This window comes from Eleutherodactylus coqui, unplaced genomic scaffold (genome assembly GCF_035609145.1).
Source record: "Eleutherodactylus coqui strain aEleCoq1 unplaced genomic scaffold, aEleCoq1.hap1 HAP1_SCAFFOLD_271, whole genome shotgun sequence".
NCBI lineage: Eukaryota > Metazoa > Chordata > Amphibia > Anura > Eleutherodactylidae > Eleutherodactylus > Eleutherodactylus coqui.
In genome coordinates, this window is record NW_027102513.1 from 140,001 (window position 1) to 160,000 (window position 20,000).

The following is a 20,000-nucleotide window of genomic DNA, read 5'->3' on the forward strand; positions in this document are numbered from 1 at the left end:
GCGCCGGCGCCCGGACGCGGGAGCGCCGACCCGGGGCGAGCGCGGGCGGCGGGGGTGCAACACCCCCCCACACACCGTCTCGCTCTCCGGGAAAGACGCGTCCGTCCGCGGGCCGCCGTCCCCTATCCCCGCGCCGCTCCGGACCGCCCGCCTCGGCCGAAGCCCGAGGGGACAGGCGGGGGTCCTTCGCGCTCGGGAAAACCGTCACGCGAAACAAAGGGGGCCGCGCCGCGCTCTCGGCCGCCCTGAGGCGGGAGAGCTCGGGTCGTTGTCGCTCGGCGTCGACCCCCGACGCCATCGCACGGTGCCTGGGAAAGGGCTGCATCCCTGAGCCACGCGTCCCCCGGAGTGCTCCCCCCGCAGGGGGCTCCGCGAGGTGTCGCGGCGGCAGGGTCGCTCGCCTTCTTCCGCCTCGGACCGTCTGCGCGAAGCCAACCTCCCGGCGGGAGGGTAGACCGAAGGGGGTCGCCCGTCCTTGTGACCCCGCGGAGGGGGCCAAGGGCGGGACTCTGGCTCGGGGGACGGGAGGGGCGCCCGCGCGTCCCCTTCCCCGTCGCCGAGAGCCGTACGCCGGCGTGTGGACCTGCTCGCCGGAGTTCGTCCGGGGCTCGGTAGGGGTGCTCGGCCCTTGAGGTCCTGCCCCGGACAGGGGCGCGGCGAGGGTCCCCTGGCCGCGTCGGCTCTCACGTCGACCCACTCTCTCGCGTGGGATGGCGGCGCGGAAGGCCTCGGCCCGGCATCTCGGAGGGGGGTCGCCCGGGCGGGCAAGCCGGCCAGCCTGCTGGCCCCGCGGCCTGCGCAGGCGGAGTGCGGGGGGGACTCTTGCTCTCGGTGGCTCTGCCCCAGGAGGGTGCGGGGTGGCGGCAGAGGGGAGGCCGCCGCGGGTGCTTCGAGTTTGAGAAATACTCACTTGGTCAGAGACCGCACACCGCTCGTTCCCTTATATGCAAAAAAGGTGTTCGTCCTGACGTTTTGCGAGGCCTTATTTTACCGTCGTCGGCGCTATCAGGGGAAACACGCCCGCTCCTTCCGTCTCCCTGGAACCGCGCCTCGGCCCCGAGGGCCCAGGTTCAACCTCATACCGGTTCTCACGACATGCATCGACACTCGGTGCAACTCCAGCAGCCGCAGCTCCCGCCGGCCCGGCCAGCCAGGTACGCACCCCTGGTCGGCGCCTGGAGCGTTTGCACTTTGTCGTTTTTTTCTCCAAGACTCCTATCTGCCAACTGCTGTGGACTTCAGCGGTGGCTGCCGCGGGCTATGCGCGGCCTCCTGGGGGTCCCGCCTGCCCGCGCAGGCAGCTAGGACGGGGTTATCAGCAAAGCCTGTGAGGCGCTCTCATGGGGAGGGGGGGCTCCGCAGCCCCCCCAAGGTGGCTTCGTACACCTCTTGAACGTTGCGGCCCGGCCGCTCGGAGAGCGGTGTCTACCCGGGCAGACAGCCTGTCGGCCCCCGCGGCCTGGACAGGCGGGAGCGGGGACTCTTGCGCTCGGGGGGCTCTGCTCCAAGGAGCGAGAGCGGACGCTCTGCTCGGCCCGGAGAGTGGGGTGGCGGGGCGCCGTCGCCTCGCTGGAACCAGGGGCGTCGTGACGTGCGCGCGCGCCTAGCCGCCGCCAGAACAGGCCGGAAAGGTTGAGCTGCATACGGATCTAAGCCGTTGCCCAAACTAACTCTGGCCCGTGTGACACAGCCGCGCGCGCGCTTTCCTACGACACTCGACCGCCGGGCTCCCTCGGCCTGGGAGGCACTCTCGGGGCAGGGGGCCACCGCAGCCCCCTTTAGGTGGCTTCGTACACCTCTTGAACGTGGCGCCCGGCCGCTCGGAGAGCGGGGTCTACCCGGGCAGACAGCCTGTCGGCCCCGCGGCCTGGGCAGGCGGAGCGGGTGCTCTTGCGCTCGGGGGCTCTGCTCGGCCCGGAGAGTTGGGTGCGGGGCGCCGTCGCCTCGCTGGAACCAGGGGCGTTGTGACGTTCGCACGCGCCTAGCCGCCGCCAGGACAGGCCGGAAAGGTTGAGCTGCATACGGATCTAAGCCGTTGCCCAAACTAACTCTGGCTCGTGTGACCGACACAGCCGCGCACGCGCTTTCCTACGACACTCGACCGCCTGGCTCCCCTCGGCCTGGGAGGCACTCTCGGGGCGGGGGGCACCGCAGCCCCCCCAAAGGTGGCTTCGTACACCTCTTGAACGTTGGGGCCCGGCCGCTCGGAGAGCGGGGTCTACCCGGGCAGACAGCCTGTCGGCCCCGCGGCCTGGACAGGCGGAGTGGGGACAAGCCAAGGCTACCGGCGGGCCTCGGACGGCCAGGGGTGGAAGGGCTCCACCTCAAGGTGGCTTCGTACACCTCTTGAACGTTGGGGCCCGGCCGCTCGGAGAGCGGGGTCTACCCGGGCAGACAGCCTGCTGGCCCCGCGGCCTGGACAGGCGGAGCGGGGAACCTTGCGCTCGGGGGCTCTGCTCGGCCCAGAGAGTGGGGTGCGGGGCGCCGTCGCCTCGCTGGAACCAGGGGCGTCGTGCCATTCGCGCGCGCGCGCCTAGCCGCCGCCAGAACAGGCCGGAAAGGATGAGCTTCATACGGATCTAAGCCGTTGCCCAAACTACCTCTGGCCCCTGTGACCGACACAGCCGTGGCACGCGCTTTCCTACGACACTCGACCGCCGGGCTCCCTCGGCCTGGGAGGCACTCTCGGGGCGGGGGGCACCGCAGCCCCCCCAAAGGTGGCTTCGTACACCTCTTGAACGTGGCGCCCGGCCGCTCGGAGAGCGGGGTCTACCCGGGCAGACAGCCTGTCGGCCCCGCGGCCTGGACAGGCGGAGCGGGGAAAAGCCTAGGCTACCGGCGGGCGGGATCGACCGGGAAGCCGCCGTGGGGGAACACAAGTTGGACGCCTCGCGCCGTCGCGGACCACCGTCCTCCGTCTCTCGGGAAGGGGGGGCCGCCCGAGGCGCACGGGCCTCGGACGGCCAGGGGTGGAAGGGCTCCACCCCGAGGTGGCTTCGTACACCTCTTGAACGTTGGGGCCCGGCCGCTCAGTGAGAACAGGGTCTACCCGGGCAGACAGCCTGTCGGCCCCGCGGCCTGGACAGGCAGAGTGGGGAAAAGCCTAGGCTACCGGGCGGGATCGACCGGATAGCCGCCGTGGGGGAACACAAGTTGGACGCCTCGCGCCGTCGCGGACCACCGTCCTCCGTCTCTCTCCCTCTCTCGGGAAGGGGGGCCGCCCGAGGCGCACGGGCCTCGGACGGCCAGGGGTGGAAGGGCTCCACCCCGAGGTGGCTTCGTACACCTCTTGAACGTTGGGGCCCGGCCGCTCAGTGAGAACGGGGTCTACCCGGGCAGACAGCCTGTCGGCCCCGCGGCCTGGACAGGCAGAGTGGGGAAAAGCCTAGGCTACCGGGCGGGATCGACCGGATAGCCGCCGTGGGGGAACACAAGTTGGACGCCTCGCGCCGTCGCGGACCACCGTCCTCCGTCTCTCTCCCTCTCTCGGGAAGGGGGGCCGCCCGAGGCGCACGGGCCTCGGACGGCCAGGGGTGGAAGGGCTCCACCCCGAGGTGGCTTCGTACACCTCTTGAACGTTGGGGCCCGGCCGCTCAGTGAGAACGGGGTCTACCCGGGCAGACAGCCTGTCGGCCCCGCGGCCAGGACAGGCAGAGTGGGGAAAAGCCTAGGCCACCGGGCGGGATCGACCGGGTAGCCGCCGTGGGGAACACAACTTGGACGTCTCGCGCCGTCGCGGACCACCGTCCTCCGTCTCTCTCTCCCTCTCTCGGAAGGGAGGCCGCCCGAGGCGCACGGGCCTCGAACGGCCAGGGGTGGAAGGGATCCACCCCCCGCGGGAAGGGGACGCGCGGCGGCACCCGGACGCGGGAGCGTTGACCCGGGGGTCTTTACTCCGCCGAGGCGTAGCCCGGAGAAGGAGCGAGACCGGCCGGCGGGGGTGGAACACCCCCTCATGCCTCGCTCCTTCTGGGGATAAAGCGCGTCGTCCGCAGGCCGCCGTCCCCTATCCCCGCCCTGGACCGCCCGCATCGGCCGGAGCCCGAGGGGACAGGCGGGGGTCCTTCGCTTTCGGGAAAACCGTCACCAAACGTGGGGCCCGTGCCCCGCTCTCGGCCGCCCTGAGGCGGGAGAGCCCGGATCGTTCTCTCTCTCGGCGTCGGCCCCACCGACGCCGTCGCACGGTGGCCTGGGAAAGGGCTGCACCCCCTGCGCCACGCTTCTCCCCCGGAGTACTCCCCCCGCAGGGGGCTCCGCGGGGTGTCCCGACGCGCAGAGTCGCTCGCCTTCTTCCGCGGGGGACGGGAGGGACGCCCACGCGCGTCCCTTCCCCATCCTCGAGAGCCGTACGCGCCGAGGGTGAACCCGCTCGCCGGGGCGCCGGGGAGCAGGGCCCTTGTGGTCCTTCCCCGGACATGGGCGCGGCGAGGGTCCCCCGGCCGCGACGGCTCTCCCGTTGACCCACTCTCTCGCCTTGGGTGGTGGTGATGGAGGCGGCTGCCTACGCCTCAGCCCGGCATCTCGGAGGGGGGTCGCCCGGGCAGCCAGCCAGCCAGCCTGTTGGCCCCGCGGCCTGCACAGGCGGAGTGGGGACACTTGCGCTCTATGACTCTGCTCCCAGGGAGGTGGCAGAGGGGCGGCCGCGGTGCTTTGACTTTGAGCGGTCCCCACTCCAGCACTCTGAGAAATAGTCACTTTGTCAAAGACCGCACACCGCTCGTTCCCTTATATGCAAAAAAGGTGTTCGTCCTGACGTTTTGCGAGCCCTTATTTTACCGTCGTCGGCGCTATCAGGGGAAACAGGCCCGCTCCTTCCGCCTTCATGGAACCGTAGCTCGGCCCCGAGGGCCCAGGATTACCCTCATACCGGTTCTCACGACATGCGTCGACATCGGCTCGGCCCCGGCAGCCGCAGCTCCCGCCGGCCCGGCCAGCCGGGTCCGCCCCCCTGGCCGGCGCCTGGAGCGTCTGGACTTTGACGTTTTTTTCTCCAAGACGCGTCTCTGCCAACTGCCGTGGACTGCAGCAGGGGCTACCTCGGGCTGTGCCCGGCCTCTTGGGGGTCCCGCCTGCCCGCGCAGGCAGCTAGGACAGGGTTATCAGCGCTCTCAGGGGGGCCTCCGCAGACCCCCCACAGGTGGCTCCGTACACCTCTTGAACGTGGCGCCCGGCCGCTCGGAGAGCGGGGTCTTCCCAGGCAAGCCGCCTGTGGGCCCCGCGGCCTGGACAGGCGGAGCGGAGACAAGCCCAGGCTACCGGCAGGATCGACCGGCTGGCAGTCGTGGTGGAACAACGGGGACGCCTCGCGCCGCCGCGGGCCACCGTCCTCCGTCTCTCTCCCACTCTCGGAGGCAGGCCGCCCGAGGCCAACGGGCCTCGGACGGCGTGGGGTGGAAGGGCTCCACCCCAGGGGAAGAAAACACGCCCGCGCGCGTTTGCACAGTCTGCCCCGGCCCGGCATCTCGGAGGGGGGTCGCCCGGGCAGCCAGCCAGCCAGCCAGCCTGTTGGCCCCGCGGTCTGCACAGGCGGAGTGGGGACACTTGCGCTCTACGACTCTGCTCCCAGGGAGGTGGCAGAGGGGCGGCCGCAGTGCTTTGACTTTGAGCGGTCCGCACTCCCTTCTCAGCACTCTGAGAAATAGTCACTTGGTCAAAGACCGCACTCCGCTCGTTCCCTTATATGCAAAAAAGGTGTTCGTCCTGACGTTTTGCGAGGCCTTAATTTACCGCCGTCGGCGCTATCAGGGGGAACAGGCCCGCTCCTTCCGCCCTCCTGGAACCGTGCCTCGGCCCGGAGCGACCAGGATTACCCTCATACCGGTTCTCACGACATGCATCGATACTCGGCTCAGCCCCGGCAGCCGCAGCTCCCACCGGCCCAGCCAGCCGGGTCCGCCACCCTGGCCGGCCCGCCTGGAGCGTTTGGACTTTGTCATTTTTCTCAAAGACTCATCTCTGCCAACTGCCGTGGGATTCAGCAGGGGCTGCCACGGCTGTTCCCCGCCTCCTGGGGTTTCCTGCCCTGCAACACCGGAGGGTCAGGGGGGGTCTTGAGCAACTACTGGTAGGTGCACCTCGGGGGCCCTCTGCAGCCGCCCAGGCCACCCCCGCAGCCAGCACGCTGCTGCCAACAGCCCGCTTCCCCATGACCAGCCAGCCCCTCTGCATACATCTGCTGGGGGTGCTTTTTGGACTTCCCCCGTTTTGGCCTATGGGGAAAAGCCAGGGGGGAAACCTCCAGAGTCCTGCCGACCTCCTGGAACTCAAGCCCGGCCTGGAGCCACCGGTCTGTCCCCTTCCCGGTTCTCAGGGATTTTTTGGACTTGTGATTCTCGTGATTCGCCTCTTCAAACTTTGTTGGACTACAATGGGGGGCGACCGGCGGTCCGTGCCCAGCCTCCAGGGTGTCCTGCCCTGCAACACCAGAGGCTCGGGCAGGGTCTTGACCGACTACTGTTGGGCGCTCCTAGGGGGGCCCCTCCACACCCCCAGGCCCACCTCCAGGGCCTCCCTCCCGGCCCCTGGAGCAGCCAGCGCCCCCTCGCCGTCAACGCTCTCTCCCCGTTGGGACTTTGAAACTTTTCTGACCGTGCAAGCTTCGTCAAACGGCAAGGGGGGGCAGCCGGCGTTCTGTGCCCAGCCTCCTGGGGTCCTGCCGGGGCACATCGGAGGCTCAGCCAGGGTGTTGAGCCACCACTGGCAGGTGCACTCAGGGGGCCCTTCGCAGCCGCCCATGCACACCTCTGCAGCCAGCACACTGCTGCCAACAGCCCGCTCCCCGTCACCCGCCAGCCCCTCTGCATACATCTGCCGGGGGTGCTTTTTTGACTTCCCCCATTGTGGCTTATGAGGAAAAGCCAGGGGGAAAACCTCCAGAGTCAGGCCGACCTCCTGGAACTCCGGCCCGGCCTGGAGCTACTGGTTTGCCCCCTTCCCGGTTCTCAGGACATGCATCGACACTCGGCTCTTCCCCAGCCGCCGCAGCTCCCGCCGGCCCGGCCAGCCGGGTCCGCACCCCTGACCAGCGCCTGGAGCGTTTGGACTTTGTCGTTTTTTTCTCAAAGACTCATCTCTGCCAACGACTTCAGCAGGGGCTGCCACCTGCTGTTCCCCCGCCAATGGGTGTCCTGACCTGCAACACCGGAGGCTCAGGCGTGGTCTTGAGCAACTGCTGGTAGGTGCACCTCGGGGGCCCTCTGCAGCCAGCACACCGCTGCCAACAGCCGGCTCCCCGTCACCATCCAGCCCCTCTGCATACATCTGACGGGGGTGCTTTTTTGACTTCCCCCATTTTGGCCTATGGCGAAAAGCCAGGGGGAAAACCTCCAGAGTCAGGCCGACCTCCTGGAACTCCAGCTCGGCCTGGAGCTACTGGTTTGCCCCCTTCCCGGTTCTCAGGACATGCATCGACACTCGGCTCTTCCCCAGCCGCCGCAGCTCCCGTCGGCCCGGCCAGCCGGGTCCGCCACCCTGGCCGGCGCCTGGAGCATTTGGACTTTGCCATTTTTTTCTCAAAGACTCATCTCTGCCAACGACTTCAGCAGGGGCTGCCACCTGCTGTTCCCCCGCCAATGGGTGTCCTGACCTGCAACACCGGAGGCTCAGGCGTGGTCTTGAGCAACTGCTGGTAGGTGCACCTCGGGGGCCCTCTGCAGCCAGCACACCGCTGCCAACAGCCCGCTCCCCGTCACCATCCAGCCCCTCTGCATACATCTGACGGGGGTGCTTTTTTGACTTCCCCCATTTTGGCCTATGGCGAAAAGCCAGGGGGAAAACCTCCAGAGTCAGGCCGACCTCCTGGAACTCCAGCTCGGCCTTGAGCTACTGGTTTGCCCCCTTCCCGGTTCTCAGGAAATGCATCGATACTCGGCTCTTCCCCAGCCGCCGCAGCTCCCGTCGGCCCGGCCAGCCGGGTCCGCCACCCTGGCCGGCGCCTGGAGCATTTGGACTTTGTCGTTTTTTCTCAAAGACTCATCTCTGCCAGCTGCCAAGGACTTCAGTAGGGGCTGCCACCTGCTGTTCCCCGCCAATGGGTGTCCTGCCCTGCCACACCGGAGGCTCAGGCAGGGTCTTGAGCAACTGCTGGTTGGTGCTCTCAGGGGGCCCCTCCACACCCCCAGGCCCACCTCCAGGGCCTCCCTCCCGGCCCCTGGAGCAGCCAGCGCCCCCTCGCCGTCAACGCTCTCTCCCCGTTGGGACTTTGAAACTTTTCTGACCGCGCAAGCTTCGTCAAACGGCAAGGGGGGCAGCCGGCGTTCTGTGCCCGGCCTCCTGGGGTCCTGCCCGGGCACATCGGAGGCTCAGCCAGGGTGTTGAGCCACCACTGGCAGGTGCACTCAGGGGGCCCTCCGCAGACGCCCATGCACACCTCCGCAGCCAGCACACTGCTGCCAACAGCCCGCTCCCCGTCACCCGCCAGCCCCTCTGCATACATCTGCTGGGGGTGCTTTTTTGACTTCCCCCATTTTGGCTTATGAGGAAAAGCCAGGGGGAAAACCTCCAGAGTCAGGCCGACCTCCTGGAACTCCGGCCCGGCCTGGAGCTACTGGTTTGCCCCCTTCCCGGTTCTCAGGACATGCATCGACACTCGGCTCTTCCCCAGCCGCCGCAGCTCCCGCCGGCCCGTCCAGCCGGGTCCGCACCCCTGGCCGGCGCCTGGAGCGTTTGGACTTTGTCGTTTTTCCTCAAAGACTCATCTCTGCCAACTGCCCTGGGCTTCAGCAGTGGCTGCCGCGGGCTGTGCACGGCCTCCTGGGGGGTCCCGCCTGCCCTCGCAGGCAGCTAGGACAGGGTTCTCAGCAGGGGCTTGGATGCGGTGTCAGGGGGGCCTCCGCAGCCCCCCAAGGTGGCTTCCTACACCTCTCGAACGTTGGGGCCCGGCCGCTCGGAGAGCGGGGTCTGCCCGGGCAGCCAGCCAGCCTGTTGGCCCCGCGGCCTGCACAGGCGGAGTGGGGACCCTCGCGCTCGATGACTCTGCTCCCAGGGAGGTGGCAGAGGGGCGGCCGCGGTGCTTTGACTTTGAGCGGTCCCCACTCCTCAGCACATTGAGAAATAGTCACTTTGTCAAGGACCGCACACCGCTCGTTCCCTTATATGCAAAAAAGGTGTTCGTCCTGACGTTTTGCGAGGCCTTATTTTACCGCCGTCGGCGCTATCAGGGGAAACGGGCCCGCTCCTTCCGCCCTCCTGGAACCGTGCCTCGGCCCGGAGCGACCAGGATCACCCTCATACCGGTTCTCGTGACATACATCGACACTCGGCTCAGCCCCGGCAGCCGCAGCTCCCACCGGCCCAGCCAGCCGGGTCCGCCACCCTGGCCGGCACGCCTGGAGCGTTTGGACTTTGTCGTTTTTTCAAAGACTCATCTCTGCCAACGACTTCAGCAGGGGCTGCCACCTGCTGTTCCCCGCCAATGGGTGTCCTGACCTGCAACACCGGAGGCTCAGGCAGGGTCAAGAGCAACTGCTGGTAGGTGCACTCAGGGGGCCCTCTGCAGCCGCCCAGGGCCACCTCTGCAGCCAGCACACTGCTGCCAACAGCCCGCTCCCCGTCACCCCCCCCCAGGCCCCTCTGCATACATCTGCCGGGGGTGCTTTTTTGACTTCCCCCATTTTGGCCAATGGGAAAATGCCAAGGGGAAAACCTCCAGAGTCAGGCCGACCTCATGGAACTCAAGCCCGGCCTGGAGCCACCGGTCTGTCCCCTTCCCGGTTCTCAGGGATTTTTGGACTTGTGATTTCCGTGATTCGTCTCTTCAAACTTTGTTGGACTACAATGGGGGGCGACCGGCGGTCCGTGCCCGGCCTCCTGGGGTCCTGCCCGGGGACAGCGGAGGCTCAGCCAGGGTTTTGAGCCACCGCTGGCAGGTGCACTCACGGGGCCCTCCGCAGCCGCCCATGCACACCTCTTCAGCCAGCACACTGCTGCCAAACACCCGCTCCCCATCACCCCCCAGCCCCTCTGCATACATCTGCTGGGGGTGCTTTTTTGACTTCCCCCATTTTGGCCTATGGGGAAAAGCCAGGGGGAAAACCTCCAGAGTCAGGCCGACCTTCTGGAACTCGAGCTCGGCTTGGAGCCGCCGGTTTGCCCCCTTCCCGGTTCTCAGGACCTGCATTGACACTCGGCTCAGCCCCGGCAGCCGCAGCCCCCGCCGGCCCAGCCAGCAGGGTCCGCCCCCCTGGCCGGCGCCTGGAGCGTTTGGACTTTGTCATTTTCATGACTTGTCTCCTCAAACTTTGTTCGACTGCAAGGGGGGGTGTGCCGCGGTCCGTGCCCAGCCTCCAGGGGTTGCCCCCGGCCCCTGGAGCAGCCAGCACCCCCTCGCCCTCAACACTCCCCGTTGGGACTTTGAAACTTTTCTGACGGTGCAAGCTTCATCAAACGGCAAGGGGGCAGGCTGCGGTCTGTGCCCGGCCTCCTGGGGTCCTCCCTGGGGACATCGGAGGCTCAGCCAGGGTTTTGAGCCACTGCTGGCAGGTGCACTCAGAGGGCCCTCCGCAGCCGCCCATGCACACCTCTGCAGCCAGCACACCGCTGCCAACAGCCCGCTCCCCATCACCAGCCAGCCCCTCTGCATACATCTGCTGGGGGTGCTTTTTTGACTTCCCCCATTGTGGCCAATGGGAAAATGCCAAGGGGAAAACCTCCAGAGTCCTGCCGACCTCCTGGAACTCCAACCCGGCCTGGAGCCACCGGTTTGTCCCCTTCCCGGTTCTCAGGACCTGCATCGACACTCGGCTTAGCCCCGGCAGCTGCAGCCACCGCCGGCCCGGCCAGCCGTGTCCGCCCCCCTGGCCGGCACGCCTGGAGCGTTTGGACTTTGTCATTTTCATGACTTGTCTCCTCAAACTTTGTTCAACTGCAAGGGGGGCTGCCCCGGCTGTTCCCCGCCTCCTGGGTGTCCTTCCCTGCAACACCGGAGGCTCAGGCAGGGTCTTGACCCACGACTGTTGGGTGCTCCTAGGGGGCCCCTCCACACCCCCAGTCCCACCTCCAGGGGCTCCCCCCGGCCCCTGGAGCAGCCAGCACCCCCTCGCCGTCAACCCTCTCTCCCCGTTGGGACTTTGAAACTTTTTCCGACCGTGCAAGCTTCGTCAAACGGCAAAGGGGGCAAGCGGCGGTCTGTGCCCGGCCTCCTGGGGTCCTGCCCGGGGACATCGGAGGCTCAGCCAGGGTGTTGAGCCACTACTGGTAGGTGCACTCAGGGGGCCCTCCGCAGCCGCCCCGGGCCACCCCTGCAGCCAGCACACACCGCTGCCAACAGCCCGCTCTCCGTCACCAGCCAGCCCCGTCCGCGCACATCTGCCGGGGGTGCTTTTTTTGAGACACACTGTCACTTTGTCAAAGACCGCACACCGCTCGTTCCCTTATACCCCGACAAGGTGTTCGTGCTGACGTTTTGCGAGGCCTTATTTTACCGCCGTCGGCGCTATCAGGGGAAACAGGCCCGCTCCTTCCGCCTTCGTGGAACCGGGGCTCGGCCCGGAGCGACCAGGATTACCCTCATACCGGTTCTCACGACATGCATTGACACTCGGCTCAGCCCCGGCAGCCGCAGCTCCCGCCGGCCCAGCCAGCCGGGTCCGCCGCCCTGGCCGGCACGCCTGGAGCGTTTGGACTTTGTCGTTTTTTCTCCAAGACTCATCTCTGCCAACGACTATAGCATGGGCTGCCACCTGCTGTTCCCCGCCAATGGGTGTCCTGACCTGCAACACCGGAGGCTCAGGCGGGGTCTTGAGCAACGGCTGATAGGTGCACTCAGGGGGCCCTCTGCAGCCGCCCAGGGCCACCCCTGCAGCCACCACACAGCTGCCAACAGCCCGCTCTCCGTCACCCCCCAGCCCCTCTGCATACATCTGCTGGGGGTGCTTTTTTGACTTCCCCCATTTTGGCCAATGGGAAAATGCCAGGGGGAAAGCCTCCAGAGTCATGCCGACCTCGTGGAACTCCAACCCGGCCTGGAGCTACTGGTTTGTCCCCTTCCCGGTTCTCAGGACCTGCATCGACACTCGGCTCAGCCCCGGCAGCCGCGGCCCCCGCCGGCCCGGCCAGCCGGTTCCGCCACCCTGCCCGGCGCCTGGAGCGTTTGGACTTTGTCATTTTTTCCCCCAAGACTCGCCTCTGCCAACTGCCAAGGACTTCAGCAGGGGCTGCCACGGCTGTTCCCCGCCTCCTGGGGTTCATGCCCGGGCACACCGGAGGCTCAGGCAGGGTCTTGAGCAACTACTGTTGGGTGCTCTCAGGGGGGCCCCTCCACACCCCCAGGCCGACCTCCAGGGGCTGCCCCCGGCCCCTGGAGCAGCCAGCACCCCCTCGCCGTCAACACTCTCTCCCCGTTGGGACTTTGAAACTTTTCTGACCGTGCAAGCTTCATTGGACGGCAAGGGGGTGACCTGCGGGCTCTACCCGGCCTCCTGGGGTCCTGCCCGGGGACATCGGAGGCTCAGCCTGGGTCTTGAGCTATTGCTGGTAGGTGCACTCAGGGGGCCCTCTTCAGCCGCCCAGGGCCACCCCTGCAGCCACCAGACAGCTGCCAACAGCCCGCTCTCTGTCACCCCCCAGCCCCTCTGCATACATCTGCTGGGGGTGCTTTTTTGGCTCCCCCCGTTTTGGCCTATGGGGAAAAGCCAGGGGGAAAACCTCCAGAGTCAGGCCGATCCCCTGGAACTCCAACCCGGCCTGGAGCCACCGGTTTGTCCCCTTCCCGGTTCTCAGGACATGCATTGACACTCGGCTCAGCCCCGGCAGCCGCAGCCCCCGCCGGCCCGGCCACCCGGGTCCGCCACCCTGCCCGGCGCCTGGAGCGTTTGGACTTTGTCGTTTTTTCTCCAAGACTCGCCTCTGGCACATGCCATGGACCTCAGCGGGGGCTGCTCCCCGCCTCCCGGGTGTCCTGCCCGGGCACATCGGAGGCTCAGCCAGGGTCTTGGGCCCCTACTGGTAGGTGCACTTTGGGGGCCCTCCGCAGCCGCCCAGGCCCACCCCTGCAGCCGCCACACAGCTGCCAACAGCCCGCTCTCCATCACCCCCCAGCCCATTGCACACATCTGCCGGGGGTGCTTTTTTGACTTCCCCCATTTTGGCCTAAGGGGAAAGGCCGGGGGGAAAACCTCCAGAGTCAGGCCGACCTCCTGGAACTCCGGCCCAGCCTGGAGCTACTGGTTTGTCCCCTTCCCGGTTCTCAGGACCTTCATCGACACTCGGCTCTTCCCCAGCCGCCGCAGCTCCCGTCGGCCCGGCCAGCCGGGTCCGCCCCCCTGGCCGACACGCCTGGAGCGTTTGGACTTTGTCATTTTCATGACTTGTCTCCTCAAACTTTGTCCGACTGCAAGGGGGGCTGCCACGGCTGTTCCCCGCCTCCTGGGTGTCCTTCCCTGCAACACCAGAGGCTCAGGCAGGGTCTTGAGCAACTTCTGTTGGGTGCTATCAGGGGGCCCCTCCACACCCCCAGGCCCACCTCCAGGCGCTCCCCCCGGGCCCTGGAGCAGCCAGCACCCCCTCGCCGTCAACACTCTCTCCCCGTTGGGACTTTGAAACTTTTCCCGACCGTGCAAGCTTCGTCAAACGGCAAGGGGGCAACCGGTGTTCTGTGCCCGGCCTCCTGGGGTCCTGCCCGGGCACATCGGAGGCTCAGCTTGGGTTTTCAGCCACCACGGGCAGGTGCACACAGGGGGCCCTCCGCAGCCGCCCATGCACACCTCTGCAGTCAGCACACTGCTGCCAACAGCCAGCTCCCCATCACCCGCCAGCCCTTCTGCATACATCTGCTGGGGGTGCTTTTTTGACTTCCCCCATTTTGGCCAATGGGAATATGCCAGGGGGAAAACCTCCAGAGTCAGGCCGACCTCCTGGAACTGCCGCCCGGCCTGGAGCCTCCGGTTTGCCCCCTTCCCGGTTCTCAGGACCTGCATTGACACTCGGATCTTCCCCGGCAGCCGCAGCCCCCGCCGGCCAAGCCAGCCGTGTCCGCCCCCCTGGCCGGCACGCCTGGAGCGTTTGGACTTTGTCATTTTCATGACTTGTCTCCTCAAACTTTGTTCAACTGCAAGGGGGGCTGCCACGGCTGTTCCCCGCCCCCTGGGTGTCCTTCCCTGCAACACCGGAGGCCCAGGCAGGGTCTTGAGCAACTTCTGTTGGGTGCTCTCAGGGGGCCCCTCCACACCCCCAGGCCCACCTCCAGGGGCTCCAGCCCGGCCCCACTGGCAGCCAGCACCCCCTCGCCGTCAACCCTCTCTCCCCGTTGGGACTTTGAAACTTTTTCCGACCGTGCAAGCTTCGTCAAACGGCAAGGGGGCAAGCGGCGGTCTGTGCCCGGCCTCCTGGGCGTCCTGCCCGGGGACATCGGAGGCTCAGGCTGGGTCTTGAGCCACCACTGGTAGGTGCGCTTTGGGGGCCCTCCGCAGCCGCCCCGGGCCACCCCTGCAGCCAGCGCACTGCTGCCAACAGCCCGCTCTCCGTCACCAGCCAGCCCCGTCTGCACGCATCTGCCGGGGGTGCTTTTTTTGGAGAAATACTGTCACTTTGTCAAAGACCGCACACCGCTCGTTCCCTTATACCCCGACAAGGTGTTCGCGCTGACGTTTTGCGAGGCCTTATTTTACCGCCGTCGGCGCTATCAGGGGAAACAGGCCCGCTCCTTCCGCCTTCGTGGAACCGTGGCTCGGCCCGGAGCGACCAGGATTACCCTCATACCGGTTCTCACGACATGCATCGACACTCGGCTCAGCCCCTGCATCCGCAGCTCCCGCCGGCCCGGCCAGCCGGGTCTGCCCCCCCTGGCCGGCGCCTGGAGCGTTTGGACTTTGTCGTTTTTTTCTCCAAGACTCGCCTCTGCCAACTGCCAAGGACTTCAGCAGGGGCTGCCACGGCTGTTCCCCGCCTCCTGGGGTTCATGCCCGGGCACATCGGAGGCTCAGGCAGGGTCTTGAGCAACTACTGTTGGGTGCTCTCAGGGGGGCCCCTCCACACCCCCAGGCCGACCTCCAGGGGCTGCCCCCGGACCCTGGAGCAGCCTGCACCCCCCTCGCCGTCAACACTCTCCCCCCGTTGGGACTTTGAAACTTTTTCTGACCGTGCGAGCTTCGTCAAACGGCAAGGGGGCAAGCGGCGGGCTCTGCCCGGCCTCCTGGGGTCCTGCCCGGGGACATCGGAGGCTCAGCCAGGGTGTTGAGCCACTGCTGGCAGGTGCACTCAGGGGGCCCTCCGCAGCCGCCCATGCACACCTCTGCAGCCAGCACACTGCTGCCAACAGCCCGCTCTCCATCACCCGCCAGCCCCTCTGCATACATCTGCTGGAGGTGCTTTTTTGGCTTCCCCCATTTTGGCCAATGGGAAAATGCCAGGGGGGAAACCTCCAGAGTCAGGCCGACCTCCTGGAACTCCAACCCGGCCTGGAGCCACCGGTTTGTCCCCTTCCCGGTTCTCAGGACCTGCATTGACCCTCGGCTCTCCCCCGGCCGCCGCAGCTCCCGCCGGCCCGGCCAGCCGGGTCCGCCGCCCTGGACGGCACGCATGGAGCGTTTGGACTTTGTCATTTTCCTCACCAACACTCGCCTCTGCCAACTGCCAAGGACTTCAGCAGGGGCTGCCACGGCTGTTCCCCGCCTCCTGGGGTTCATGCCCGGGCACACCGGAGGCTCAGGCGGGGTCTTGAGCAACTGCTGTTGGGTGCTCTCAGGGGGCCCCTCCACACCCCCAGGCCGACCTCCAGGGGCTGCCCCCGGCCCCTGGGGCAGCCAGCACCCCCTCGCCGTCAACCCTCTCTCCCCGTTGGGACTTTGAAACTTTTCTGACCGTGCGAGCTTCATCGGACGGGAAGGGGGCGACCTGCGGGCTCTGCCCGGCCTCCCGGGGTCCCTGCCCGGGCCCCGTGGGAGGTACAGGCAGGGTTTCTCACCGACTACCCGTAGGCACTCTCAGGGGGCCCTCCGCGCCCTCAGGCCGCCCTCCCCGGGCTTCCCCCGGGTCCGCGGAGCAGCCCGCCACCCCTCGCCGCACCGTGTCTCGCCCCCGTTGGGACTTTGAAACTTGGCTCGCCGTGCAAACCTCTCCGGGGGACAGAGGGAGAGACCTGCGGGCCGTGCCCGGCCTCCCGGGACACCCTCCCCGCAGCGCAGGCGGCTCGGACGGGGTTTTCAGCGAGTGCTGGGGGGGGTGTCTTCGGGGGCCCCCCGCGGGCCCCCCGGGGCACCTGCGCGGGGTGGCCCCTGCTGCCAGGCACCCACTCCCTATCGACCATCCAGCCCCCCTACATACATCTGGCGGGGGTGCTTTTTTGAGTTCCCCCATTTTGGCAACTTGGCACCTCCTATGGGGAAACCGGCAGAATCATGCCGACCTCCTGGAACTCCGGCTCGGCCTGGAGCCGCCGGTTTGTCCCCTTCCCGGTTCTCAGGCATTTTCGGACTTTGTCATTTTTTCAGCACTCTGTCAATGCGGCCAGCGGGAGCTGCCGCGGTCTGTGCCCAGGCACCAGGCTCTCCAAACGGACGCCGGCGGAGGGTCAGGGGGTGTCTCGGCCAGATACTGTAAAACACTCAGGGGGTGCCCAGGCACCAGGCACTCCAAACGGACACCGTCGGAGGGTCAGGGGGTGTCTCGGCCAGATACTGAAAAACACTCAGGGGCGCACGGGGGCTGCACAGGGCCACCCCAGGCGGCTCCCCCGGGCACCCGGGCGGCCATATTGGCGGCTGGGACCCCCTATTCAGCAAACGCCAGGGGGCGCTCAGGGGCGCACGGGGGCTGCTCCACTCGCCCCAGGCCGGCCTCCCTGAGGCGGGCACATTAGCGGCTGAGACCCCCTCTCCACCAAAGACCGGGGGGCGCTCAGGGACACACGGGGGCTGCTCTACTCGCCCCAGGCGGGCACATTAGCGGCCGAGACCCCCTCTCCACCAGAGACCGGGGGGCGCTCAGGGACACACGGGGGCTGCTCCACTCGCCCCAGGCCGGCCCCCACTGGTACCCGGGCGGCCATATTGGCGGCTGAGACCCCCTCTTCAGCAAACGTCAGGGGACACTCAGGGACACACGGGGGCTGCTCCACTCGCCCCAGGCCGGCCTCCCTGAGGCGGGCACATTAGCGGCTGAGACCCCCTCTCCACCAGAGACCGGGGGACGCTCGGGGACACACGGGGGCTGCTCCACTCGCCCCAGGCCGGCCTCCCTGAGGCGGGCACATTAGCGGCTGAGACCCCCTCTCCACCAAAGACCGGGGGGCGCTCAGGGACACACGGGGGCTGCTCCACTCGCCCCAGGCCGGCCTCCCTGAGGCGGGCACATTAGCGGCTGAGACCCCCTCTCCACCAAAGACCGGGGGACGCTCAGGGACACACGGGGGCTGCTCCACTCGCCCCAGGCCGGCCCCCACTGGTACCCGGGCGGCCCTATTGGCGGCTGAGACCCCCTCTTCAGCAAACGCCAGGGGACGCTCAGGGACACACGGGGGCTGCTCCACTCGCCCCAGGCCGGCCTCCCTAGGTACCCGGGCGGGCACATTAGCGGCTGAGACCCCCTCTTCAGCAAACGCCAGGGGACGCTCAGGGACACACGGGGGCTGCTCCACTCGCCCCAGGCCGGCCTCCCTAGGTACCCGGGCGGGCACATTAGCGGCTGAGACCCCCTCTCGACCAAAGACCGGGGGACGCTCAGGGACACACGGGGGCCGCTCCACTCACCCCCAGGCCGACCTCCAGGGCCTCCCTCCCGGCCCCTGGAGCAGCCAGCGCCCCCTCGCCCTCAACACTCTCTCCCCCGTTGGGACTTTGAAACTTTTTCTGACCGTGCAAGCTTCATCGGACGGCAAAGGGGGCAAGCTGCGGTCCGTGCCCGGCCTGCTGGGGTCCTGCCCGGGGACATCGGAGGCTCAGCCAGGGTCTTGAGCTACTGCTGGTAGGTGCGCTTTGGGGGCCCTCCGCAGCCGCCCCGGGCCACCCCTGCAGCCAGCACACTGCTGCCAACAGCCCGCCGCTCTCCCACACCAGCCAGCCCCGTCTGCACACATCTGCCGGGGGTGCTTTTTTGAGAAACACTGTCACTTTGTCAAAGACCGCACACCGCTCGTTCCCTTATACCCCGACAAGGTGTTCGTGCTGACGTTTTGCGAGGCCTTATTTTACCGTCGTCGGCGCTATCAGGGGAAACGGGCCCGCTCCTTCCGCCCTCCTGGAACCCTGGCTCGGCCCGGAGCGACCAGGATTACCCTCATACCGGTTCTCACCACCTGCATCGACACGCGGCTCTGCCCCGGCCGCCGCAGCTCTCGCCGGCCCGGCCGGGTCCGCACCCCTGGCCGGCACGCCTGGAGCGTTTGGACTTTGTCGTTTTTTTCTCCAAGAGTCGCCTCTGGCACATGCCATGGACTTCAGCAGGGGCTGCTCCCCGCCCCCTGGGTGTCCTGCCCGGGCACATCGGAGGCTCAGCCTGGGTCTTCAGCCCCTACTGGTAGGTGCGCTTTGGGGGCCCTCCGCAGCCGCCCGGGGCCCACCCCTGCAGCCAGCACACGGCTGCCAGCAGCCACCACACAGCTGCCAAACAGCCCGCTCTCCGTCACCCCCCAGCCCAACTCTGCATACATCTGGCGGGGGTGCTTTTTTGACTTCCCCCCTTTTGGCCTATGGGGAAAAGCCAGGGGGAAAACCTCCAGAGTCAGGCCGACCTCCTGGAACTCCAACCCGGTCTGGAGCCACCGGTCTGTCCCCTTCACGGTTCTCAGGACCTGCATCGACCCTCGGCTCAGCCCCGGCCGCCGCAGCTCCCGCCGGCCCGGCCACCCGGGTCCGCACCCCTGGCCGGCACGCCTGGAGCGTTTGGACTTTGTCGTTTTTTCTCCAAGACCCATCTCTGCCAACTGCCGTGGGCTTCAGCGGGGGCTGCTCCCCGCCTCCTGGGTGTCCTGCCCGGGCACATCGGAGGCTCAGCCTGGGTCTCGAGCCCCCTACTGGTAGGTGCACTACGGGGGCCCTCCGCAGCCGCCCAGGCCCACCCCTGCAGCCAGCACACGGCTGCCAGCAGCCACCACACAGCTGCCAACAGCCCACTATCCATCACCCACCAGCCCCTCTGCATACATCTGCTGGGGGTGCTTTTTTGACTTCCCCCCTTTTGGCCTATGGGGAAAAGCCAGGGGGAAAACCTCCAGAGTCAGGCCGACCTCATGGAACTCCAACCCGGCCTGGAGCCACCGGTTTGTCCCCTTCCCGGTTCTCAGGACATGCACTGACACTCGGCTAAGCCCCGGCCGCCGCAGCCCCCGCCGGCCCGGCCAGCCCGGTCCGCACACCCCTGGCCAGCGCCTGGAGCGTTTGGACTTTGTCGTTTTTTCTCAAAGACCCGTCTCTGCCAACTGCCGTGGGCTTCAGCGGGGGCTGCTCCCCGCCTCCTGGGTGTCCTGCCCGGGCACATCGGAGGGTCAGCCTGGGTCTTGAGCTACTGCTGGTAGGTGCGCTTTGGGGGCCCTCGGCAGCCGCCCAGGCCCACCCCTGCAGCCAGCACACGGCTGCCAGCAGCCACCACACAGCTGCCAACAGCCCGCTCTCCGTCACCCTCCAGCCCCTTCTGCATACATCTGCCGGGGGTGCTTTTTTGACTTCCCCCCTTTTGGCCTATGGGGAAAAGCTAAGGGGAAAACCTCCAGAGTCAGGCCGACCTCCTGGAACTCCAACCCGGCCTGGAGCCACCGGTTTGTCCCCTTCCCGGTTCTCAGGACATGCACTGACACTCGGCTAAGCCCCGGCCGCCGCAGCCCCCGCCGGCCCGGCCAGCCCGGTCCGCGCCCCTGGCCAGCGCCTGGAGCGTTTGGACTTTGTCATTTTTTCTCAAAGACCCATCTCTGCCAACTGCCATGGACCTCAGCGGGGGCAGCTCCCCGCCTCCTGGGTGTCCTGCCCGGGCACATCGGAGGGTCAGGCAATGTCTTCAGCCACCGCGGGCAGGTGCACTCAGGGGGCCCTCCGCAGCCGCCCAGGCCCACCCCTGCAGCCAGCACACGGCTGCCA